Source organism: Mobula hypostoma, chromosome 26 (assembly GCF_963921235.1).
Source record: "Mobula hypostoma chromosome 26, sMobHyp1.1, whole genome shotgun sequence".
In the NCBI taxonomy this organism is placed as follows: Eukaryota; Metazoa; Chordata; class Chondrichthyes; order Myliobatiformes; family Myliobatidae; genus Mobula; species Mobula hypostoma.
The window spans coordinates 10213394-10241231 of record NC_086122.1 but is presented as its reverse complement, the minus strand read 5'-3'; positions in this window follow the sequence as shown (position 1 = coordinate 10241231).

Here is a 27838-nt window from a genome sequence, read left to right as displayed (position 1 = left end):
TCACGGCAACATCCTTGAAAGGTTCTCAAACTTCTAAACCTCAGAGTATGTATAAATCCCTGCTAAATGAAATGTGTGCCCTTGATAAAGATAACTGGCCTGCTGAAATACCGCCTAATTATGCAGAAGCTGCAATATCATCTCTCTGTAAGAGGTTTAAGCTTTCTTCTTCTCTGTAAAATTTGTCTACAGAGATTATGTGGAGGATCGTGGGCACTGCATCCCCCAACATTTATGCCCATTACTGAGCTGTTCACAAGTTACTCCTATTAGTACTGCTGAGTGTGAGAGAGGATTCAGTCACATGCACTTGATAACAGCAACAACACGCTCAAGAATTCTCATAAATCATGTATCAGTACTTATGTTTGTTAAACTACTCAGACCTCCTCTAGTCCTGTGGAATCCTGAGCCGTATGTCACATCTTGGCTGTGGTACCACAGATCAGCAGATGACACCAGGACAAGAGTTGCTTCAGACCCCCGAACACATATTACACCTGACCCTTTGTGAAAATTATTGTGAAACTTCTCATTGGTGGCATTTGGTAAGTAGGTAATTACTTTTAAATTGGTAAAATACATGATTACCATTTTTTACTTTGCTTGATAATTATATTTTATGATAATTAGTGAGTACAACCGTGCAATACTTTGTCATATTATTAAATTAAGTATTATATGTTTTATTGTACCAGTTATACACTGAAACGTAGTTATAGGCTATAATCTTGTTAATCTTGTTAATGGGGCAAGGAAGTTGCCCAGTACATGAAATGAGTAGATACACAAACTGGGTGTGACATATATATAGAGAAGATATAGGAAATGGCAAGCATTTTGTCAGCTCCGACATCTAAAAAATTAGCACTGCACCCTTGATGCCTTCTCTCTCACACTCTCTCTGTCCCCCTCTCTCTCTCTCATCCACGCACTCCTGTTCTTTTCCAAAACAATCCCACACCAAGCTAACACTATTTTGTCTTACCGACTTCCATTTTATTTATGATATACCAAGGAGGAATCAAACTTACCTCTTTCCTTACACCATACATGCTGCCTGCCCTGCTGAGTTCCTCCAGCATTTTGTGCATCTCTCAAATTTTCCAATATTTTCAGAATCTCTTGTGTTTGAGAAAGTGCAAGAAACCATTCTTAAAATAGTAACAAGACAATTCAAGAATAATAAAAAAGACTGGACAGAATCAGGATTTGAATAATGAAAAGTAAACATGTTTGACAAGTAAGCTAGAACTGTGAGACTGTAATTAACAAAGCAGACAAGGACGAACCAGTCAATGTGATACATTTGTACTTTAAGGCCATCAACAAGGTCTTGCATGGTCAACTGTTTTGACTAAATTTAACTTAAGTTATTTTATTTGCTATTCATGTTCAAATCATAAAAAGATTACAATGTTGGAAAGATTCCTTATATAAATCTTAGCCCCACTATCTAGTTCTTTATTTGGAATGTATTTGGATTTAAGGTCAAAACTTTCACACTTGGCATCATTTTTAAGCATGTTTCACCACGTGTTACACTGGAAGGTTTGTTAGACACATTGGGTTTCTACCCCAACATTTTTAAATCATTATTGTACACATAGATTGTTTTAGGCTCTTACAATTCTAGTTTTTCCTTCAACCACCAGACAAAGTTTTCTGTAATGTTCAGTCATTTGTTTATATAGATTGAATAGTTATTGACCTCATCTAGACATCCCAAGATTCTCACTATAACCAGTTTGGGTGGTTTAGTTGTTCCTTTCCAATTGAACACGATGATATTGTGACAGTTAAGAGTGAGACATAACTTGATTGAAACAAAATCAAGGGTAGATGCAAGAAGTATTCTACTTGTAGAAGAATCTAGAATACGTTAGATAATAAGGGTTTGTCTTCAAATCAGATGATGACGATTTCTCCTTAGACCCCTCCCCTTCAACCTCCCCCAAGAGGGTCATAAATTGTTGGAGCTCTCTGCAGAGGTGTTGGTAGTAGAGTTGCTTTTAATATTTCAAAGGTGGAGGTAGACATATTCTTTCATGTGAAAAGGTATAAGGTTATCAAAGTTAGATGAGAATGTGGAATTGAAGTTGTCATCTTCTGTCCCAAGGCTTTTAACTCACCATTATTGAACTCTTGAATGGATTCTTGTTACATAAGGTAGGCTCTTGGTCTCACAGGTTATCTCATCATGACTTTGCATTTTATCGTTTACTTAAGCTGCACAAAGCAAAGCAATGGGCTAACCAGGTCTCAAGTAGACTTAGACAACTTAAAACAATCACGTCCTCAAACCCGACCTCCATTAAAAACAGTTAAAAAGCAAGAAGGGAATGTAAATATGGTCAAAGAGAAAAAAAAAGTTACATTAAATGAAAATGTTGAATAAAAGATTTCCAGGTCTGTTCAAATTTAACTGAAGTATCATAAAGATTACTTCTGAATTTTTTCCAAATTTAAACATAGTATCGTCTGAAAAAACCAAAAAAACGTAGTTGGGGCAAAAATACATCTTTTCACCATTAAAGTAAGAAAGGCAATCATTCTATGGGCTGAAGGGGAAAGATTACTGGAAATTTTAGGGAATCCAAAGATAGCAGTAATAGGATGGGGAGAAATATCTGTATTCAATACCTTTGAGATAATATTAAAAATGTCTTTCCAAAAAGTTTGCAAAGTAGGACAGGACCAAAACATACGAGTTAAGAAAGCTATCTCCCCATGACATCTGTCACAAAGAGGGTTAATATGAGAATAAAAATGGGCTAACTTATCTTTAGACATATGTGCTCTATGAACAACTTTAAATTGAATTAGGGAATGTTTGGAACAGATAGAGGAAGTATTGACTAGTTGTAAAATATGCTCCCAGTCATCCGCCAAAATAGTGAAACCCAATTCCTTTTCCCAATCTGACCTAATCTTATCGAACAGAGCTTTCCTAAGTTTCATGATAGTATTATAAATAATAGCCGTTACACCTTTCTGACATGGGTTAAGGTTAATTATAGTATCTAAAATATATGTAGGGGGTAACGCCGGAAAGGAAGAGAGTATGGTACTTGGGAAATTTCTAACTTGGAGATATCTAAAAAAATGTATTCTTGGTAAGTTATATTTGTTAGATAATTGTTCAAAAGACATGAGGGAGCCATCTAAAAATAAATCCAAAAACCGTGATATACCACTAGTCTTCCAAATTTGGAAGGCATGGTCCGTAGAAGAGGGGGGAAAGAATATGTTGCCTTAAATAGGAATCGCTAGCCTAAATTGATTAAGATCGAAAAATTTTCGGAATTGAAACTAAATGCATAAGGTATGTTTAACTATCGGGTTACAAACCTGTTTATGGTGTTTCAAATCGAAAGGAAGAGAAGAACCTAAAATGGAGCCAAGTACATAACCTTGAGCAGATTGTAATTCCAATACCACCCATTTAGGAATGGATAGTGTATCTTGGTCAAGTAACCAAAATTTCATGTGTCGAATATTAATTGCCCAATAATAGAATCTAAAATTAGGTAATGCCAAACCTCCATCTCTCTTAGCTTTCTGTAGATGTATTCTACCCAGTCTCGGGGGTTTTTTTTGCCAAATAAATGAAAAAATTTTAGAGTCAACTTTGTCAAAAAAGGATTTTGGAACAAAAATCGGTAATGCCTGAAATATATATAACAATTTTGGCAGAATAAACATCTTAACAGCATTAATACGACCAATCAAAGTTAAATAAAGTGGAGACCATTTAAAATGAAAGTTGTGTAAAGTGATCAATTAAGGGTAGAAAATTAGTCTTAAATAAATCCTTATGTTTACAGGTAATTTTAATCCCAAGATATGAAAAATGATTATTAACCAATTTAAACGGGAGGTTCTGATATAAGGGAACTTGCTTATTAATCGGGAAAAGTTCACTCTTACTGAGATTTAACTTATAACCTGAAAAAAGACTAAATTGTGCTAATAAATCTAAAGCAGCAGGAATAGATTTTTGAGAATTAGAAATATATAAAAGTAAGTCATCAGCATAAGGTGATACTTTATGAGACCTTAAACCACGAGTTATACCAATAATATTAGGAGATTCTCGAATACCAATTGCAAGAGGTTCTAATGCAATATCAAATAATAAAGGACCAAGAGGACAACCTTGTCTGGTACCTCGAAAAAGAGGAAAAAAGGTGAATTTAAAGAGTTAGTACGAACTGAGGCCATAGGAGAATGATATAACAATTTGATCCAGGATATAAATTTCAGGCTGAAGTTAAACATTTCAAGCACCTTAAATAACTAAGGCCATTCGACCCTGTCAAAGGCTTTTTCAGCGTCTAGGGAAATGACGCATTCAGGATCATTTTGTGACGGGGTATAGACAATGTTTAAAAGTGTACAAATATTATAAAAAGAGTAACAATTTTTAATAAAACCCGTTTGGTCTTCCGAGATAATATAAGGAAGTGCTTTTTCTAGTCTGTTTGCTAATAATTTAGAAAAAAAATTTATAGTCAACATTTAACAAAGATATTGGTCTATAAGATGCACATTGAGCAGGGTCTTTATCTTTCTTTAATATTAAAGAAATCAATGCTTTATAAAAGGATTCAGGTAGTTTATCAGGTTTTAATGAGGCCTCCAGAACCCTGAATAGCTCAGGGATTAATGAGGATGCAAAAAAATTATAAAATTCCATGGTAAACCCATCAGGACCAGGAGCTTTCCCCCGGTTCATAGAAAAAATAACATTCTTAATCTCATCAGTGGTAAGGGAAGTGTGTAACATAGAAGATATATCGTGTGAAATCTTAGGGAAATCTAGGTTATCTAAAAAGTCATACATATGTTTATACATACATATATGGAGACTCTGATTGATATAAGGAGGAATAAAAGTCAAAAAAGGATTGATTAATCTCAGCTTGATCAAATGTCAGTTGATCTTTTTGATTATAAATCTGATTAATTTGAAATTTAGTAGAGTTAGTCTTCAACTGATAGCCAACAGTTTACCAACTATGTCACTATGTACATAGAATTCACTTCTTGTTTTCATTAATTGATTTGCAATAGAGGACGAAAGTAATAAACTGTGTTCCATTTGAAGTTCAGTTCTTTGTTTATACAACTTCTCAGAGGGAGCTGTAGCATATTTCTTATCAATTTCCTTAATCTTGTCCACAAGAACCAGCTCCTCCTCCTTCAACCTTTTCCTCAAAGCAGCAGAGTACGAGATGATCTGGCCACGACTATAAGCTTTAAAAGTATCCCAAAGGGTATTCATGGATATATCCTCTGTACAGTTAATGGTAAAAAAGAGATCAATCTGTTCATTCATAAAGTTAACAAAATCCACGTCCTGAAGCAACAGCGAATTAAAACGCCATTGTCTATTATTTTGTGTATTGACCGATATTTTAACAGAAAGCTTAAGTGGAGCATGATCCAAAATGGTTATAGAGTCATATTCACATTTAACCACTGAAGAAGTAAGATAAGAGTCAATAAAAAAATAATCAATTCTTGAATAGGAACGATGAACATGTGAAAAAAAAGAGAAATCTTTTTCCTGATTGCAAAAAACGCCAAATGTCTGTCAACCCGGAATCTGAGAGAAATGAATTAATCAAGGTTGCAGATTTATTGGGTAGAGTCCGTAAAGGAGCCGAACAGTCCAATAATGGGGATAAACAAGTATTAAGATCTCCGCCCCAGATTAGTGAAAACTCATTCAAATTTGGGAACAAATTAAATAATGTTTTATAAAATTCCAGACAGTCCAGGTTAGGAGCATAGACGTTAACCAAAACTACCTTTTTATTAAAGAGTAAACCATTAACCAATAGAAATCTACCATTCGTATCAGAAATAATATCGTGTTGCACAAAAGTGATTGAGGGATCTATAAAAATAGAAACTCCTCGAATTTTGGCGTTAGAATTCGAATGAAAGTGTTGATCCTTCCAGAACTTAATGCTAAAGATACATTTCACTGTGTTTGTGTATTTCACTGTACATGTGATAAATAAATAAAGATAAATCTTGAATCTTGAATCTTGAAGTGGTTGCTCCAGCTTCTTGACCAAGTCTTTGGAACAACACTCAAGCACTACGAGAGAAGTCAGTGTGTTTTCATCACTGACGTCTGTACAAGGAAGGTCAGGCACAGCTTGGAGCCCAGATTCCTCAAATCCAGGTTTCAGCAACAACATTGCCATCAATTAAGTGCAACGCATGATAAAACAGATCAGACAACACTTTGCCTAACAAGTCTACTTCTGTTATTAATTATAATTAGCTCAGCCAACTCAAAGATGTACTGTGTAGTTTCAAACAAGTCTCATTAACTCTTTAGTTTCACAATACGTTGAGTCACACGTCTTCCAAAAACCACTAGTTGTATTTTGATATTACCCACTCATGACAAACCCAGCCAGTGTTCGACTCGGTAGGTTCTTTTCGGTGTCTCAGACTTGGAGTCTGCTTCATTAGATTATGAGAACACTCAGTCCTCTTTTATTGTCATTTAGAAATGCATACATGCATTAAGAAATGATACAATGTTTCTCCAGTGTGATATCACAGAAAACAGGACAAATCAAAGACTAACGCTGACAGAACCACATAATTATAACATATAGTTACAACAGTGCAAAGCAATACCATAATTTGATGAAGAACAAACCATGGGCACGGTAAAAAAAAGTCTCAAAGTCCCGAGTCGATCGACTCCTGAGTCCCCGATAGCAGGTGGCAAAAGAGAGAAACTCCCTGCCATAAACCTCCAGGCACCGTCAACTTGCCGATGCCTTGGAAGCAGCCAACCACAGCCGACACTGAATCCATCCAGCCAAAATCTTCGAGCCTCCGACCAGCCCCTCCAATACAGCCTCCCAAGCGCCATCCTCTGCCGAGCGCCTTCGACCTCGCCCCGGCCACTGAAACAAGCAAAGCTGAGGATTCCGGGCCTTCTGCTCCGGAGATTCCGGTTACCACACCGTAGCAGCGGCAGCGAAGTAGGCATTTCAGAAATTTCTCCAGATGTTTCTCCGTACTCTCACGTCCGTCTCCATCAAATCAGAATTGTGCACGGTATCCTACTTGACAGATTACAGATATCATTCACCGGAGAGGCTGCACGCACTGCCATCTTCTCCTCCTGTTAGTGGTCTTCTTTATCAAATCTCCCCTCATACGCCTGTGCTGCAAGAAATAAAGTCATAACCTATTCAACCTTTCCCTATAACTTAGATCCTCAGGACCCAGCAACATGCATGTAAATTTTCTCAGCATTGTTTTGATCTTATTGATATCTTTCCTGTAGGTTGGTGACTAGAAATGGACACAGTACTCAACATCTTATACAACTTTACCATAACATCCCAACTCCTATAATCAATAATTTGAGTTATGAATGCCGATATGCCAAAAGCTCTCTTTCCTGTCTGCCTGTGATGCCACTTTCAAGAAATTATGGATCTGTATTCCCAGATCTCTCTGCCTTACCGCAATCTTCAGTGCCTTATCACTCACTTGGTAGGTCCAACCCTGGTTTGTTTTCCCGAAGTGCAACACCTCAGGCTGCTCTACATTAAATTCCATCTGCCATTGTTCAGCTCACTCAGTTTATTCAGTGAAATTCATGGGTGAGCCCTTGTCAAAGCTCAAGTGTAATCCTTCGAGCATAATTTCCAAGCAAACTATTCATTTACCAAATAACAGCAAACTTAATCAGAGATCCTATAATGTATGTGAGGAACAATTCTGCGTTGATGTGAATTTCAGGGTAACCTGAAAACATGAAGGTCACCTTTGACCTGAAGTACTAATTGCTCTTCTTTCCATTCCTTCTGCGTGACCTGCTGAGTTTTCAGCATTTTCTGTCTTAATTTCAGATTTCCAGCATCTGCAGTTTTAGTATTCGTTAACCTACAGCAAATAGACGAGGGGTGATTGATAAGTTCGTGGCCTAAGGTAGAAGGAGTCAATTTTCGACAACCTAGCACATTTATTTTTCAACATAGTCCCCTCCTACATTTACACACTTAGTCCAGCGGTCGTGGAGCATACGGATCATGGACCTCCAGAAAGTGTCCACAGCAGGGGTGATTGATAAGTCTGTGGCCTAAAGTAGAAGGAGATGAGTTATACAGCTCTCGTTACATGTACATGCAGTTCAACTCTTTGAGTGATTATGCAGGAAGTTGGAAGTTAATAACTCATCTCCTTCTACCTTAAGCCACGAACTTGTCAATCATCCCTGATGAGTTACATGTCAATGACTTGGATGGTGGAATTGATGACTCTGTTTCCAAGTGTGAAGACGATATGAATATAGATGGAGAGGCGGGTAGATTTGAGGAAGTAGGGATGCTACAGAAGGACTTAGACAGATTAGGAGAATAGGAAATAATTGGCAGATGGAATAATGTCAGGAATGTATGGTCATGCATAGGCAGAAGAATTCTGCCAAACTGCCAGACTGAATCTCCTGACCACATTGAGTTGATGCCGTATGATTGGCTGATTAGGTATTTTCATTAACAAGCAAGCGTACCTAATAAAGTGGCCACTGAGTATATATCAAACAGGTCACTCAGGTGCCAGCTGGGAGAAGTGAGTTGAAGCGCTGGAGAGCGGCAGAAGTGAAACTCGGTGTTAGATCAAGGAATGACTTGTAATTACACCTTTTATCCAAGCAACACACACGAAATACTGAACTCTGCAGGTCAGGCAGCAGTTATGGAAATGAATAAACGGTCACTGTTTTGGGCCAGGACCCTTCTTCAGGACTAGAAAGGAAGGGGGAAGATGCCAAATAAAAAGGTGGGGAAAGGGTAGGAGGATAACTTGAAGGAATTCGGTGAATTCTGGTGGTTAAAGGGCTGAAGAGGAAGGAATCCTACAAAATGTAGCAGATATGGCCCAGTCCATCACAAGGAAAGCCCTCCCCACCATTGAGCACATCTACATGGAGTGATGTCACAGGAAAGCAGCATCCATCATCAGGAACCTCTACCACTCAGGACATGCTCTCTTCTTGTTACTGCCATCAAGACGAAAGTACAGGAGTCTCAGGATTCACACCACAGGTTCAGGAATAGTTATTACTCCTCAATCATCAGACTCTTGAACCAGAAGGGATAACTTCACCCATTTTAATTGGCTCCATCATTGAAATGTTCCCACAATCTATTGCCACACTTTCAAGGACTCTTCTTTTCATGTTCTTGATATTTATTGCTTTCTTGCTTATTTATTTGTTTGTTTGTTTGTTAATTTATTATTTCTTTTCTTTTCGTATCTACACAGTTTGTTGTCTTCTGCATAGTGGTTGAATGACCAAGATGGTGTGGTCTTTCATCAATTCTATAATGATTCTTATTCTATTATAGATTTATTGAGTATGCCCGCAAGAACTTTAATCTCAGGATTGTATATGGTGACATATATGTACTTTGATAATAAATTTACTTTGAACTTTGGGGTGTCAGGGAGGGGTAGTACCGCTGGTGGGGGAACATGTCGCGTCCTTTTCAAGGCGGTTTGTCCACCTTTGGTCCCCACCTGGCACTCAGCTCTCACCTGTGGCTCCCTGTAGCTGTTTGCATGCGACAGTGGCCACACCCCGGGCAACGGCTTCGACAAGCCGGCTAAACCAGGTGAGGGTAGCCGACGGGTCTCAAACCCTCGGTGAGATAGGGAGTTGTCTATCCCAGCATGTGAAGACAGACTCCGGCGGATTGAGCGGACGAGACCAATGGAAGGTCAAACGGTCAAGAAGGCAGTCTCTGCAAGCGTCGTGGAACGTGTGGAGCAGGACAAGACACAGAAGACGTCCTGGTCATCCGCTGCGCCTAGTCCCATCTCCAGCTGTCTCGACTCTGTCTTGCCACTGGATCCAGATGGGAATTGGGAAGAGAGAGTGAGGCTGACGCTGCGCAACTCTCCCTCACTTAAATCTAAATCACACGCTAGTCTCAACACCATCATAATGATGTCGAAGTCCTCATCGACGTCAATGATGGACGAACACTTTGAACTTTGAACTTTGAATCTGATAAGAGACGAGAGTAGATCATAAGTGAAATGGTAGGAGCAGAGGATCCAGGGAGAGAAGATAGGTAGATGAGAGGAGGTAAGATGCCAGAGGGTAGAAGAAGAAGAGAGGAGGGGGAAGAGAAACATTTTTTTTCAGAATGAAGGAAAAATCCATATCATGCCATCAGGTTGGAGGCTACCCAAGCAGAATATAAAGTGTTGCTACTCCAACCTGAGTGTGGCATCATCATGGCACAAAAGGAGGCCATGGAATAACATGTCAATATGGGAATGGGAATTAGAATTAAAATGTTTGGCACTGGGAAGTTCTGCTTTTGGCAGCTGGAGTGGCGATGCTTGGTGAAGTGGTCCCCCAATTTACAAAGAGTCTGATCAACAGATGACACAATAGCCACAACTCTACACAGCATCCTTGCACATCTGGAAAAAAAACGATGCTTATGTGAGATTGCTGTACCAGGACTACGTTCAGCATTCAATACTATAATTCCCTCCAGGCTCAACAAGAAGCTTAGAGATCTCAGCCTTCACTCTGCCTTGTGTAGCTGGATCCTGGACTTCCTGTCAGATCGTCAGCAAGTGGTAAGTGTGGACTCCTTCACCGCTGCCCCTCTGACCCTCAACAGAGGTGCCCCTCAGAGCTGTGTACTAAACCCCCTCCTTTACTCTCTGTATACCCATCACTGTGTCACCACTCACAGCTCCAAACTGCTAATTAAATTTGATGATGATACTACACTGATTGGCCTAATCTCAAATAATAATGAGGGAGTTTACAGAGAAGAAGTTATCACCCTGACACAGTGGTGTCAAGAAAACAACCTCTCCCTCAATGTCGCAAAAGCAAAGGAGCTGGTTATGGATTTCAGGAGGAATGGAGACAGGCTAACCCCTATTGACATCAATGGATCTGGGGTTGAGAGGGTGAACAGCTTTAAGTTCCTCGGCATAAACCTCACTGAGGATCTCACTTGCTCCTGTGAGGTGGGAAAGGCACAACAGCACCTCTTTCACCTCAGATGGTTGAAGAAGTTTGGTATGGGCCCCCAGATCCTAAGAACTTTCTATAGGGGCACAACTGAGAACATCCTCACTGCCTGGTATGGGAACTGTACGTCCCTCAACAGCAGGACTCTGCAGAGAGTGGTGCAGACAGCCCAGCGCATCTGTAGATGTGAACTTGCCATGATTCAGGACATTTACAAGGACAAGTATGAGAAAAGGCAAGAGGATCATTGAAGACCCGAGACTCTCCAACCACAAACTGTCCCAGTTGCTACCATCCGAGAAAAGTACCACAGCATAAAAGCCAGGACCAACGGCTCCGGGACAGCTTCTTCCACCAGGCCATCAGACTACTTAGTTCATGCGGACATGACTGTATTTCTATGTTATAGTGACTGTCCTGTTGTACATACTATTTATTATAAATTACTATAAATTGGACATTGGGCATTTACACAGAGATATAATGTAAATATATTTACTCCTCATGTATATGAATGATGTAAGTAATAAAGTCAATTCAATTCAAGGGCCACATCAGGAGCACAGGACACAATAGGCGACCCCAGCAGATCTGCAATTCGAGTGTTGCGTCACCTGTGATGACTGTTTGGGGCCCTGAATGGAGGTGAAGAAGGAAGTGGATGACCAGGTGTGGTTGCTTGCAGGGATAAGTGCCTGGAACAAGATTAGTGGGGAGGGATGAACGGACAAGGGAATCACGAAGGGAGCTATCCCTGAGGAAAGCAGAAAGAGGGAGAGGAGGGAGGTAAAGGTGGCGTAAGTTGTGGAGAATGATGTATTGGATGCAAAGCTTCATGGGATAGTAGATATATCTATCATTGTTAAGGTGACGGGAAGATGGAGTAAGCACAGATGTTTGGGAAATGGAGGAGATGCAAGTGAGGGTAGCATCAGTGTGCAGGAAGGAGGAGAAGGAGGACATCTCTGATGTCCTGGAAAGGAAAACTACTTCTTGGGAGCACATGTGGCGGAGATGAAGGACCTGAGAAAATGGAACAACATTTTACAGAAGACAGTGTGAGAAGAGGTATAGTCAAGATAGACATTGGAATCACTAAGTTTGTAAAAGATGTCAGTCGGCATTCTATCTCCAGAGATGGAGACAGAGAGATTGAGAAAGGGGAGGGAGGACATTGGAGGCAAAGATGGTGAATTTGACGAGGTCAGTATGGGTACATGAAGCACCACCAGTGCAGACATCAACGTAGTGGTGGACGAGTAGAAGCACAGACTGTTCTACCTAGCCAGTGGAAAGGCTGTTACAAAAAGACATTGAAATCTCTTAACTACATTAAAGTATAAGGAAATTAATTTGTTGTCATTACCTAAAATCAGCAGTTAGGACTCCTGCAGAGCCAGTAATAATTCAATTACTGGCCCAGTGTAACCATGAATAGCTGGGAGAAATCCCAATTCCATCACTTCTCCAAGTGATTTACGTTCTGCACAAAAAAAAAGAATGCAAGGGAAACTTTATACCCAGGATCAGCATCCTAGGTCAGATAGATTCAGGATGAAGCCCTTTCCCTCCGTGCTGCTCCACACAACTGCTTCCTCTATGGCAATCTCACATCACTCCTCGTAGCCACTATTAACCTGCCCCCTCAGCCATCTCACCTCCTGACAACTGCTGGCGAACCACCATGGCCAGTGGAGCTCCTGGTTGCGAGCAGTTCTTTTTGCTTCCCATTCCTACACTGACCTGCCTTCCCCTGCCCGCCCCATCGCCCGGGCAAGGCCAAATACAAGCTAGAAGAACAACTCTTCATATTCCACCTCATAATCCCCTCCCCACCCCACCTGATCCCTTTCTGTCTCCTTTTGATTTCCTAAGGCCCTCGTACACACACCGTTCTTTTAAACCCCCCCACTTTTTTGTCCTAAACTCTGATAGCCCTGTTTCTTTCCCCTCCAATATCTATTTCATCTTCCCCTCATTCCACTGGGTTTTCATCCCCCTCCCCCCCATTCCCATCATACTTTATTTAGTTCCGCTCTCCACCTTACTTTCCTGTCAGATTTTACCCACTGAGCCTTCTGTTACCTTCACCGATCACCTCCCAATCTCTGTCTCTGTCTCCACCCTTCCCTACCCCACCTGACTCCATCCACCGATCAGCACCTCATTGCTTGGATCCACTTATTGTTTGTCCACTCTTGCTCTTGCCCTGCCTCCTCCCCCTCATCTCATTATACTGGCGATGTCCCCTCTAACCTCTCAGTCCAGATGAAGGGTTCTCAACCCAAAATATTCACTGTTCTTTTCCATCCACAGACGCTGCCTGACCTCCAGCATCTACAGTAATTTTTGTTCCAGGTATTAGCACCTGTAGTCCCTTGTGCCTTCATCCTAGGTGAAAATCTAACTCAAGAATTTTTTGTAATGAACTTAAAGAGCATCTTTCACAAGCCAATCTAAAGAGGCACATTGGCCTGATATTGTTGGCTGAAGATACCGTTTGGAAAATGTTTTTCTTTATCGAGTTTGCTAGTAATCTGTTCGCCAAAGAAAACTGTAAATATTAATGTTAATATTTTTCTTCAGTGAGAGCTTAGCCTTCATAGCAAAAGTTTCTGAAAATTAGGTTAGGAATATCTTGTTCCAATTATTTAGAGCCTTGCTGAGACAGCACCTGAACTATTGTGTGAAGGACATACTTGCATTAGATTGACGCAGTTAAAGTTTGCCAGGTTATTCCTGGTGAGTTAGTTGTGTAAGAGGACATTAAACAGGAAGAGGAGGAGAAGATGGCAGTGCGAGGGCAGTGCGCGCGGCCTCTCCAGTGATTGATATCTGTACTCTGTTAAGTAGGGGACCGTGCACAATTCTGATTTGATGGAGACAGACGTGAGAGCACAGAGGAACATCTGGAAAACTTCTGAAATGCCCACTTCACTGCCACTGCTACTGTGTGGTAACCAGAATCTCCAGAGCAGAAGGCCCGAATCCTCAGCTTTGCTTGTTTCAGCAGCCGGGGCGAGGTCGAAGGTGCTCGGCAGAGGATGGCACTTAGGAGGCTGTATCGGAGGGGCTGGTTGGAGGCTCGAAGTTTTCGGAAGGATGGACAGTGTCGGCTGTGGTCGGCTGCTTCCAAGGTATCAACAAATTGATGGTGCCTGGAGGTTTATGGCAGGGAGTTTCTCCCTTTTGCCACCTGCTATCAGGGACTCGGGAGTCGATCGACTCGGGGACTTTGAGACTATTTTTACCGTACCCATAGTTGGTTCTTCATCAAATTATGGTATTGCTTTGCACTGCTGTAACTATATGTTATAATTATGTGGTTCTGTCAGTGTTAGTCCTTTGGTTTGTCCTGTTTTCTGTGATATCACTCCGGAGAAGCACTGTATCATTTCTCAATGCATGTATGCATTTCTAAATAACAATAAAAGAGGACTGAGTGTTCTCATAATCTAACAGACTGGACATACACTCTTTGAGTTTTGGAGAAAAAGGAGTGATCCCAATGAGATATTTCAAAATTCTCACAGCCTGACAGAATCGATTTAGGAATAATGTTTTCTGTGATCAGTGCATTTTGTCAATCCCAAATTACCTGTTTGGCATTCGAGGATATAGATGAGAAGAAAATTCTAAGCCAAGAGAGTACTGAATTTTCAGAATCCTCCAAAGAGCTGTGTGGAAGCTCAGTCAATGAGTGTGTTCAAGATAGCGTTCTATAAAGTTTTAAACAAGTACAGATGTATACAGGCCCTTCATTCCACTGCGTCTGCTCTGACAATCAACCATCCATTTACATAACTCCTACATTAATTTCTTTTATGTTGCCTGGATTGGAGAGCATGCCCTATGAGAATAGGTTGAGTGAACTTGGCCTTTTCTTCTTCAGGCAACGGAGGATAAGAGGTAACCTGATAGAGGTGTATAAGATGATGAGAGGCATTGATCGTGTGGATGGCCAAAGGCTGAAATGGCTAACACGAGGGGGCATAGTTTTAAGGTGCCTGGAAGTAGGTAAAGGGGTGTGTCAGAAGTAAGATTTTCACACAGAGAGTGATGGGTGCGTGGAATCCACTGCTAGTGAAGGTGGTGGAGGCTGATACAATAGGGTCCTTTAAGAGACTCTTAGATACATGAAGCTTAGAAAAATAGAGGGCTATGTGCTAGGAAAATTCTTTGCAGTTTCTAGAGTTGGTTACATGGTTGGCACAACATTGTGGGCCGAAGGGCCTGTAATGTGATGTAGTTTCTACGCTTTATTCTACCAACATTCCCATCAGCTCCCCCTAAATTCTACCACTCACCTAAACACTTAAGGGGAGATTGATAGTGGACCATCAACCCAGACATTTTTGGGATGTGGGAAGAGACCGGAGCACCTGAAGGAAATCCATGCAGTTACAGGGAGAATGCGTAAACTCCACAGAAAGGACCCAAGGTAAGGATTGAACCCAGGTCACTGGCACTAGGAGGCAGTGGCTCTTTTAATTGCACCCCTGTGTCATCATGATATTTTTAGATCTGAAGAGAACTGGAGAGGTGTGGACCTTTTGTAGGAAAGTGCCACTGAGGTAAAAGTCATCACGATCTTATTGAATGGTGGAGAAGATGGAAAGATCTGCTCCCACTTCTGTTTCTTATGATCTTCACTCATAAATAAATAAAGGCATCCGTTAGTCTTGCGAGACCATGGATCTGCACCTGGAAAGACTTCACTCTCCAGGGTGCAGGCCTGGGCAAGGTTGTATGGCAAACCAGCAGTTGCCCATGCTGCAAGAGTCCCCTCTCCACGACACCAATGTTGTCCAAGGGAAGGGCAAGGGCTGATACAGCCTTGGCACCAGTGTCACCAAAGAGCACTGCCTTGCTCAAGGGCACAACACGCCGCCTCGGCTGGGGCTCGAACTCACGACCTTCAGGTCGCTAGTCAAATGCCTTAACCACTTGGCCACGTGCCCACATGTGCTTCACTCATATGGATGTAAGATGAAACATTCTTTTTAAAATGTATAGCATTTGCAATAAAATAATTTTAGCTCTATTTACAAAACAGCATCATGTTACTACCCTTAAATGCGTGTTGAATATCTTTATAAAGCTAGAAAACTAAACGAAATGCTGCTTTCTCTTCATGGAAGAATTTACATTCATCAACATGCAAATAAGTTTAAGTGGAAACTACAAGCATCAGCAACCTTGAGCATAATTTACATTCAGCTTGCCAATGAAACTAAGCTAAAATTCTCTCCCATGATTTCCAAAGTCTATGAATTTGGGGAATTCAGAAGGTGCTGTGTTCTTGTAGTTGCTGAAACAATTCTATCGTGGCACATAATGAATGTTTTGTTCGTAACACCAGGGTCTGCAGCTGCGGTTTCCATAGGGATGACAGCCAAAATGTTAAGTGTAAAATGAAATAGCATTTAACTAAATTAAAATCATTGTACACTTCCTTACTCCCATTAGGGCTAATTGTAACCTTCAGCCATTCCTGGAAAAGGATCAGCAACCCATTACTCTTCATGCCCAATTGTCCTGTGCTGTCAGCTGTGGAAAGGAACACCAAGTGGGCATTTAGATAGTTCCCATCCACTGCTCTGTACAACTTGAACCAATCCAAACCCCAGACAACTACAAAGAGAGTTAAGACAGCCCACAATTGAGGGTATTTGTTTGAGTGATTTTTGTTTTGCATTAATGAAACAATCTTTAGCTAGCTGTAGGGGACATGCATTTGTTTCCTATCTGCATTGTATTCTATGATGTGTGTTTATTGTGCTTATTATGGTATTAGTCATGTGGGTGAGGGGGTGGTAAAAGTGAAGGATTTAGCCATGTATTCAAGCTTTGTTCAGGGCAGTTTAGAGCTGGGGTGACATACCTTTTGTTGACTGCTTAACATTGCTTAATTACATTGCCTAACTTTGCTTAGGTACATTTAATTTCCCTAGTTTTAATTTCATAAGTTTCACCACTTCAAGATTGTATGTTTTCCTAGTTGCTAATGTAACACGTAGTAAGATTTCACTGCTAAGGCTAATGAAATGGCTTCTATGTAATGTTCCACTGTTAAGATAATGGTTTCTCTGTAGCAGCAATGTTTGGGTTATGACTGGAGATAAAGGGATTTTGGGATGCAGAGACTATCCAATAGGAGAAACGTTGTTCTTTGTTGTGTGTCTGGGAGCCAGATTTTTTGCAGTTTTTCGTCGCGGAGCGATGGAGAGAGAGGGCGCGAATGGAGAGAGTCGGATGGAGTGGACTGAGGAGCGAGGGTCCGAGGGCTGGCTACGCTCGGAGGTTGACGGGAACAAATGAACGGACAGTGAGCTCCAACAATGTGCAATAAACTGTTTCACGAGAATGGGCCCTTTTCTTTTGTTTTGTTTCTTCACTAACCATATAGTCAAATTAAGAATTATAAAGATCAATCGTTTAATTGCATATTGTGTACTGTCAAATATTTTGCGGTGCAGATTTGTAACCGGGCAAAACATCATGCAACATCCACACAAACGAGATTTCTCCGTTTGGCGGGGCCAGAAGTTGTTTTCCCCGAGACGAACACGTGCTGGTCGAGCCTAACGGTTGCACTAATAAAAGATCAAATGTATTTTTTGGACTTTTCGGAACATTATTATAGGATTGGTCAGAGGGCACATCAGTACTATAAAAAGCGGTTTTAAAGTGTTTGCCGTGCAGTGCAGCGATGGGGGTAATAGACAGAGGGGGATGAATTGCCTGAGAGAATTTCCACCCTTCATAAGGGACAGTACTGAGGCAGACCAGTACAGCTACTGCCTCGTAGCCTGAAACCTGTGTTCAATTCTGATCTCCAGTGCAGTCTGTCTGGAGTCTGCACGTTCCTCCTGTGACCCATTCCTCCCAGTTTCCTCCTCTATTCTAAAGACATGCCTATCTGTAGGTTAATATACTACTGCAAATTGGCCCTCATGTGTAGGTGAACAATAAAATCGTGGGGAATTTCTATGGGAAAATAAAATAGGATTAGTGCAAATGAGTGTGTAATGATTGTTCGGAGTTCATATCCAAGCTGTACAATTTAATGTGCCATACTATATTAATTTTAAGTCTTCTTTTATCATAGGAACATTCTGGCATACTTCTGTAAACTATTTCAACGTCCATGTTCATTTTCCATGGATAAAAATGTTCCTCTTAACTAGACCACAGAGAAAGCAATACAATTATGGAGAGGTTTCAGAATTTTCCTATTTCCAAACTGGAACCAAAACGTTTGATACATGCTGAAAGTCTTTAAATACAAGAAACTTATCAGAGAAACAATTGTGGTAAAACTTCTTAAACCCGATTTGCCTTCTTGCAATGAACTTTGAGATAATAATTGCAGTGATTTGGGGAAAGGGGGGAGAGTGAGTTTAAGTGAATGTCTTTACCTCAGGAAAATAATTTTGGGACTGGATTATTGAAGACTTCTTTTGCAATAGTATTAAGATCCAAACTTTATTATAGTTCTTCTGAAGAAATCAGCATCAGGTTGAATATCACTGGCAGATGTTTTGAAATATGTTGTTTGCGACGGCAATATATATCACAATATATAATATAAAGATTATAAATTGCACTAAGAAAATATACATTTATTTATAAATTAAGTCATATAGTGTAAAAAAGAGCAAAAAAAAACGGAGAGGTAGTGTCCATGGGTTCATTGTCCATACAGAAATCTGATGGTAGCAGAGAAGAAGCTGTTCCTGAAACATTGAGTGTGTATCTTCAGGCTTCTGTACCTTCTGCTTCATGGCAGCAATGAGAAGGGGGAATGTCCTGGGTGATGGGGGTCCTTAATAAAGGATGCCACCTTTCTGAGGTGTCACCTTTTGAAGATGTCCTCAGTGTTGGGGAGATTGGTGCCCATGATGGATCTGGCTGAGTTTGCAACTTCCTGCAGCTTTTTCTGACCCTGTGCAATGGCCCCACCATACCAGACAGAGATGCAGCCAGTTAGAATGCTCTCCATGATACCTCTTTAAAACTTGCAAGAGTCCTTGTGACGTTCCAAGTCTCCTCAAACTCCTTATGAAACATAGCTGTTGTCATGCCTTCTTTGTAATTGCATCAATATACTGGGCCCAGGATAGATCTTCAGAGATTTTGACACCCAGGAACTCAAAACCACTCACCCTTTCCACCGCTGATCCCTCAATGAGGACTGGTGTGTGCCCCCTCAACTTCCTCTTCCTGAAGTCCACAATCAATTCCTTGATCTTACTGATGTTGAGTGCAAGGTTTTTGTTGCGACACCACTCAACCAGCTGATCTATCTCATTCCTGTACACTTCCTTGTCACCATCTGAAATTCTGCCGACAATAGTTGTGCCATCGGCAAATTTACAGAGGGTGTTTGAGCTGTGCTTACCCACATAGTCATGAGTGTAGAGAGACTAGAGTGGTGGGTTAAGCATGCATCCTTGACGAGCACCAGTGTTGATTGCCTGCAAGGAGGAGATGTTATTTCTGATCCACACAAACTGTGGTCTCCCGATGTGGAAATCAAGAATCCAGTTGTAAAGCGAGGTACAGAGGCCCAGGTTTTGGAGCTTGTTGATTAGTATTGAGGGTATGATGGCATTGAACACTGAGCTGTAATCAATAAACAGCACCTGATGTAGGTATTGCTATTGTCTGGGTGATCCAAAGCCGAGTGGGGAAGCAGTGAGATTGCATCCGTTGTAGACCACTTGTGGCGAAAGGCAAATTACAGCAGGTCCAGTCCTTTCTTAGGCAGGAGTTGATTCTAGCAATGACCAAGATGAAGGGAGCTGGACTATGCACATCTATTCTCACATCATTCTACAGACGCGAAGTAGCAACCATCCTAACAAGCTGCATGGCACCAAAACAGCACTGCACCAGACAGGAAGGCTCTACAACGGGAAGTCAAAACTCCCCAACGCATAACCGGCACCAGCCTACCTGCCATCAAGGACATGTGTACAGAAAGGTGCCGGAAAAGGGCCAGGAACATCATGAAGGCTCTCACCCACTCTGCTGATGGACTGTTCATCCCACTCCCATCAGGGAGGAGGCTACGCAGCATCTATGCCAGGACCACCAGGCCCAAAAACAGTTACTTTCTCCATGCAGTAAGGCTGATCAACAGTTCCACCTACTAACCCACCCCTCCACACCACCCACCACCGCTACTTTATCCTTCCCTGTCAGTCACCTTATGTACACACACTCCAGTGTCCAGTGTCATTTTACAATCAATCTAGGCTTACAGTATAAGCTATCTTATGTATTTACTGTATATTCATTGTTATTGTGTTATTATTATTATGATGTTCTTTAGCTTATTGAGCTTTTTTGTGCTACTTTGGATCTGAAGTAAAAATGTTTTTGTTCTCCTTTATACTGCTTTACTGGAATAACATTAAGCAATCTTGACTCTCTTCAATCTCGAAAGGACTTCATCACAGTAGATGTGAGTGCAAATAAGCGATAGTCACACTGCTATTCTCGGGCACTGATCTGATTGTCCCTCTTTTGAAGCAGATGGGAACCTCCGATTGCAGCCGTGAGAGATTGAAGATGCCCTTGAGTGCTCTCACCAGTAGGTTGGCACAGGCTTTCAGTGCCTTATCAGGTGCACCACCAGGGCCTGGCACCTTGTGAGCGTTCATCCTCATGAAAGATGTTCTAACGTTGGCCTCCGAGACAGAGGTGACAGGGTCACCAGATGCTGCAGGGATCTGCACAGGCACGGTTTTATTCTCCCTTTCACAGCGTGCAAAAAGCAGCATTGAATTCATCTGGGTGTGGAGCATCATGGCTGTTCATGATGTTAAATCCTACAAAATCCAACAAAAGAGATAGTGGACTTAGCCCAGCCCTCCCAACTATTGAACACATCTGCATGAAACGTCGCCGTAGACAAGCAGCATCCATCATCAAAGATCCTCACCACCCACTCTTTTCTCACTGCTTTCATCAGGTAGGAAGTAAAAGAGCCTCAGGACTCACACCACCAGGTTCAAGAACAGTTACTACTCCTCAACCGTCAGGCTGTGGAATAAAATGGGATAACTTGACCCATTCTATTTCTGATGCTCCCACAACCGATGGTCTCACTTTAAGGGCTCTTTATCTTGTTATTTCATGCTCATTATTTATTGCTATTTATTTATATTTGCATTTGCACAGTTTATTCTTCATTGATCCTGTTTACAGTTGCTATTCTATAGATTTGTTAAGTATGCCTGCAGGATAAAAGAATCTCAGGGTTGTATGTGGTGACATATATGTACTCAGATAATAAATTTTACTTTGAACTTTGAACTTTGTTAGATTTTGGCTTAGGAACATAGAAACCTTACAGCACAATACAGGCCCTTTGGCCCACAAAACTGTGCCGAACATGTCCTTACCCTAGAACTACCTAGGCTTTAGTGCCCTGCAAACCCTGCCAAAGCTGATGTGCATCCAATTCTGACTCTAACTTCAATCGGAATTGCGTTTTTTTTCAGTTTTAAATTAGCCTTCTGTAGGTCGTAGCTGGACTTTGTGTGTCGTTCTGGATCACTGGTTTTGAACACCACTGATCGAGGCCTCAGCAAGCTACAAATCTCCTGAGTCGTCCAGGGCTTTTGGTTTGGGTATGTCTGGTATGTTTTCAAAGGCATACACTCATCCACACAGACCTTGATGAAGCCAGTGACGAAGGTGACATATTCATTCAGAGTCAAAGATGAATCTCTGAACATCGTCCAGTCCGATGACTCCTCCTTCTCCCTTGACCTTGGTCTTCTTGGCCCCCCCCCCACCACTGGTGCTGCTGTCTTCAGTCTCAGCCCACATGCCAGCAAGGTGATTAGACTTCCCAGAGCATGAGCATTGTATTACAAATGGTGAGATACAGTAAGCTGTCCAAATTTCTGTGGGGGTGACATCTCTTTGGTAGAAGTATCCATTTAATCCCATTGCCTCATCTATGTCATACAGTCACAGGAAGAATATGCAAAATATTCAGCTCGCAGTGGCCACTCCGGTGATGATATCTGTTATTTGTCAAGTAGGGTGCCGTGCACAATCCTGATTTGATGGAGACGGACGTGAGAGCACGAAGGAACATCTGGTGAAACTTCTGAAATGCCTGCTTCGCTGCTGCTGCCACTGTGTGGTTCAGAATCTCTGGAGGAGAAGGCCCCGAGTCCTCAGCTTTGCTTCTTGCTCGGCAGCCGGGGTGGGTCAAAGCGCTCGGCAGAGGATGGTGCTCAGTGTCAGAGTGGCTGATCGGAGGCTCGAAGTTTTCGGACGGACTCAGAGTCCGCTGCGGTCGGGTGCTTCCAATGGTGCTGTATCGGTAAGTTGGCGCCGCTTGGAGGTTCATGGCGGGGAGAGTTTCTCCCTTTTGCCGCCTGTGTGAGATGATGGGGCTATCGGGACTTGAGACTTTTTTTTACCGTGCCCGTGGTCTGCTCTTTATCAAATTACGGTATTGCTTTGCGCTGTTGTAACTATATGTTATAATTATGTGGTTTTGTCAGTTTTAGTCTTGGTCTGTCCTGTGTTTTCTTGTGATAATCTGGAGAAACATTGCATCATTTTTTTAATGCATGCATTTCTAAATGACAATAAACGAGGACTGAGTATCCTCATAATCTAAAAAATAATCCACACAAGGCAGCACCCAGGTCAGGCTGAACGCAGGTCTCTGATGTTGGGCTGGTGGCTATACTACCTTGACCACTGTCTCATCCACATTGACACAGTGCATGAAACCCTGTTGAGCTTTTGATAGCATTTCTCATGTTATAAGTAAAACTGTTGTGCCCTTGTTTGGAAATTCTAGACCACTGTTGCTCTTATTGTCTACGGTTCTTTTGCTGCTTAAACCTGGGTACAGTGGAACAATCCATTTTATCACCTGACTGAAACTACTCATGTTTTTAAAGGTTGTTATATCTGGGGGTGGTAGTGAGGACAATCTCCCACTACCTATTAAATGCTCCCAGTGACATGCATCTCAAATAACCTCTGAAAACCAAGTCCAGCTCCTGGGCGGAACAGTTTCTACTGATAGGAGAAGGTGCAAAGTGAAAATACTGGTGCCTTATAACCAGTTGCTTCCGATAGATGGGACTTGTCAGCTATGGCTGGAGCTCATCTTGGAGAAGGAAAACTCTGATCTCAAACTTCTGCTGCCTTGTGGCTATAGCCACTCCTGGGGAAGGCTTCGGGAGTAAACCCCAAGGGAAAAATCTGGAGCTGGAGTCCCTAAAGCAGTCCTACGTTGAGTTCAATGTCGACTGGCAACTCCTGCGACACTGCTGGTTGCAAACTGTATCAATCTCTGCCATTCCTTTGGATTCACCAGCCTAGTGGAGAGGGGGAGCCTGCTGCATGGGTAACAGCTTTCTCTCCATATTGCACTACCCTGGCTTGTGTATCACATAGACAGCTGGGTCTCAACATCCATGGTCAATCCCAACCAATGGAGGGCCCCAAGATCTCTTAAGTCCCCTCACAGCAGGTTCACCTCGAAGGACAACAAGTTCCGCTGCCACGGTATGCTCATGTTTATAACCCCTCATCTCCAAAGCAGAGATCTACCCTCTCCAAGAACTTGACTTTGTTTTTCCCTTGGCAGTTAATCTGATCAATCATTCTGGTTAGTCCCTCCATTCCTTCTATCTGTTATTTCAATCACGGCAAAGCACCGTGAACACTTTAAACTACTTTTTATAATGCTGCCCTCACCCGCAGCTCCTCCATTTCCCAGACATCTGTGCTTACCCCGTCCTCCCGCCACCTTAACAGGAATAGTGTTCCTCTTGTCCTCACCTACCATCCCATGAGCCTCTGTATCCAACACTTTACTCTCCTTCTTCACCTGGATCCTACCACCAAACACATCTTTACCTACTCCCCCCCCCTCCACCTTCCATGGTGATCACTCCCTCCCTTGTCCGTTCATCATTCCTCACTAATCTCCCTCCTAACACTTATCCCTACAAGTAGCAGAAGTGCTACACCTGCCCATTCACATCCTCCCTCACCTCAGTTCAGATCCCTAGTCAATCCTTCCAGGTGAGGATACCCTTCGCCTTCAAATCTGTTATGGTCATCTACTATATCCGGTGCACCTGGCCTTCTCTACATTGGTCGGACCCGGGGTAGATCGGAGGACCTTTTTGTCAAACACCCCTGCCCCATCCACAAAAAGCAGAATTCTCCCATGGCCAACCACTTTATTTCCTATCCCCATAATCGTTCTGACACTTCGGTCCATGGCCTCCTCTTCTCCACGCTGAGGTCACCCTGAGGTTGGAGAAGCAACACCTTGTATTCTGTCCAATCTGATGGCATGAACATCGATTCTTTTTTCCAACTTCCGGTAATGATTTTTCCCCTCCAACTTCTCTCTTCTTCAATTCCCCCCTCTGGCCTCTGACCTGTTCTCCTCACCTGCCCATCGCCTTCGCTGGTGCTCCTCCTCTTTCCTCCTCTCCTGTGGTCCACCCTCCTCTCCTGTCAGATTCCTTCTCCTCCAGCCCTTTCCCACCTATGACTTCCCAGCAACTTACTTCAGCTCCCGCCTCCCCCAAACTATCACCTATCACTTTCTGTCTTGTCCTCCTTCCCCTCCCTTCACCTTCTTATTCCGGCATCTTCCCTCTTTCTTTCTAGTCCTGATAAAAGAGTCTCGGCCCAAAACGTTGAATGTTCATTCATCTCCATAGGTGCTGTCTGACCTGCTGTGTTCCCCCAGCATTTTGCACGTGCTTTATAATGCAGTATACATTGTAAATACATGCTGGTATTTACGTATTTATGCACATTTTATTGTATATCCATGCTTTAATCTCTAACTTAATTTTATCTAATTCTTTATTCATTATAATTGTTGAATGCTGTAGTTTCTTTGCTGAATGTCATGCCAAAACACCACAGCAAATTTCTAATACATGTAAATATATTTGGCAAATAAAATGAATCCTTCATCCTTGATCCTTAAGCTGTCGTGTCCGAATTTGATTATAATGCACCACTTCAAGACTACCCTGTGCTCTGTTGCCTCATCTCTTGCTTTTGTAAAAATCCATATTACCATTGTTTTGGAAGTTTGGTGATCTTGCCAAATTCAAGCTGCAGAAGTCTCTCTACCTTCTGGGGAAGATAACTACGGCTTAAAGGTTTCTGAATACATTTTGTACTCATTGCCCTGCCAACATATTTTATATGTAACTGATCATCTTGCTTATATGTTTAGTTGAATTAAGGCACACTCACATCCAAATTCTGCATCAATTCTTCTTTGTAAATAAAAGAAATTCCAAGAGCAGAAAGCAGAGATCATAGCAATTTCTAATCAAAACTCCATTCGAGCCACCTGAATTCACCTGTGGAAATTGTAAATCAAGCGGATGTTTGGCAGAGGATGTGTTTATCGTAATCATCTTCAGCGTGAGAAGCTGCAGATGGGCAATTACAGCTTGAAATTTTCTTCTGGCGTGAAGCTACACCTCGTATCAAGATGAGTAAGTGTCCTCCAGGACTGCATTAACCTTTCCTTCTGTTTGCGCTGTTGTTTTTGTTTTGCACAATTAATGCAGTTTTGTGTCAGTGCTGCTCTCAATAAATAATGAGCAAAACCAATTGACTATTGCCCCAAAGACTTTAACCTGTTCTTAAGCAATGAGACGTGCATTAGAATGATAAAAATCATCACCATCACTCTGAAACCCTCCATAGACGCACCAGAGATACCTACCCTTTCCCGCCACTGCCTTCAGTAGTTTGAGACATGCATACCAACCTGGCTTTGTGCTAGTCTTCCGACCTTTCTATTTAAAATTCAAGACTCAACATTCAGATTTATTTAACACGTGTACATTGAAACATACAGTGAATTGTTCTGTTTGCATTAACAGTCAGCAACCCAAGGATGTGCTGGCAGCCCACCAGTGTTGCCACACTTTCCGATGCCAAGGTGGCATACCCACAGTGCTCAGCAGAACAACACAGAACGCACTGAACAGAACACAGGAAGCAGCAAAGCTATATCAAAATAAAAACAAGCCCTGTTTCTCCCTTCCACCCACATTTATACACAGTGTTCTGACCCCAGGACAGGCCGTCTTCACACATATACACAGTGTTCTGACCCCAGGACAGGCTGTCTTCAGCCTCCAGTGGACACAAACTCACAGACAGAGGGCCTCCAGCAATCCTACTGGAGTTACAGAGATTCGCAGACTTGGGGCTCTGGACAGTGAGACTCGAGTTCTGGACTTCCAACCGACCTTTGGTATTGACCCAGGGCTCAGCAATGACAACAAATGAGGATATGAACTCCAGGCTTCGAACACCAGACTCAACGAATACAGGATTCAAACAGTAGGGCTTGTATGTTCCTCATTACAAACACAGCTAACCCACAAATACTTACCTTCTCTCCTGCCTTAGCTCCACTGATATAAAGGACGCCAGTGGAGTGTAGAGGCAACACAGGAGTGTAGTGGTTAGCTTGATACTTTACGGCCCCAGCTGTAAGATTGGGGTTCAATTCCAGCCGCCATTTGTAAGGAGTTTGTACGTTCTTCCCATGACTGCATGGGCTTCCTCCAGGTGCTCCAGTTTCGTCCCACATTCAGATTTATTTATTAGATTAGAATATGAGGACACGCAGTCCTCTTTTGTTGTCATTTAGTAATGCATGCATTTAGAAATGATACAATTTGTTCCTCCAGAATGATATCACAGAAACACAAGACAAACCAAGACTAAAAAAAACTGACTAAAACCACATAATTATAACATATAGTTACAACAGTGCAAAGCAATACCGTAATTTGATGAAGAACAGAACATGGGCACAGTAAAAAAAAGTCTCAAAGTTTCTCGAAAGTCCCATCATCTCACACAGATGGTTGAAGGGCAAAACTCTCCCTGCCATGAGCCTCCAGCGCCGCAAACTTGCCGATGCTGCATCCTGGAAGCACCCGACCACAGTCCGACTCTGTCCATCCGAAAACTTCAAGCCTCCAACCAGCCCTCCGACACCGAGCACCGAGCACCATCTCTGCCGAGCGCTTTGACCCCAGCCCCAGCAACAGGCAATAGCCAAAACCGAGGACTCGGGGCCTTCCCCTCCGGAGATTCTCGATCGCACAGTAGCAGCAGTTTCAGAAGTTTCTCCAGATGTTCCCCCGTGCTTCTCACGTCCGTCTCCATCAAATCAGGATTGTGCACGGCCCCTATTTAACAAATACGATATCAATTCGGAGCGGCTGCGCACGCTGCGTCGTGCCGCCATCTTCTCCTCCCCTCACACGTACATCAAAACATACAGTGAAATGCATCATTTGCATTAACAACCAAACACGTCTGAGGATGTGCTGGGGGGAGCCACACATTCCAGTGCCAAAGTACCATGTCCACGATGCTCAGGGTGTATGGGGTGTCCAGGGAGGGGCAGCACCTCCGGTGATGGGCTTGTTGTGCTCCGCCCGGAGGCAGCTCGTCCACGTTTGGTCCCCACCCCCACCTGCCGCCCAGCTCTCACCAGGGGCACCAAGTAATTGTTTGCATGCGACAGTGGCCACACTCTGGGAGAGCGCTTCGACAGGTACTCGAAACCAAGTCGGGTAGCTGGGAACCTTCAACCCCGGTGAGATAGGGATACACCCACCCCAGTGGACTGGCCGGATGAAATGGCCAAGAAAACAGCGGTGCAACGCTTCGTGGAGAGCGAAGGGCACGACAAGGCACAGAAGGCGTCATGGCGATCCACTG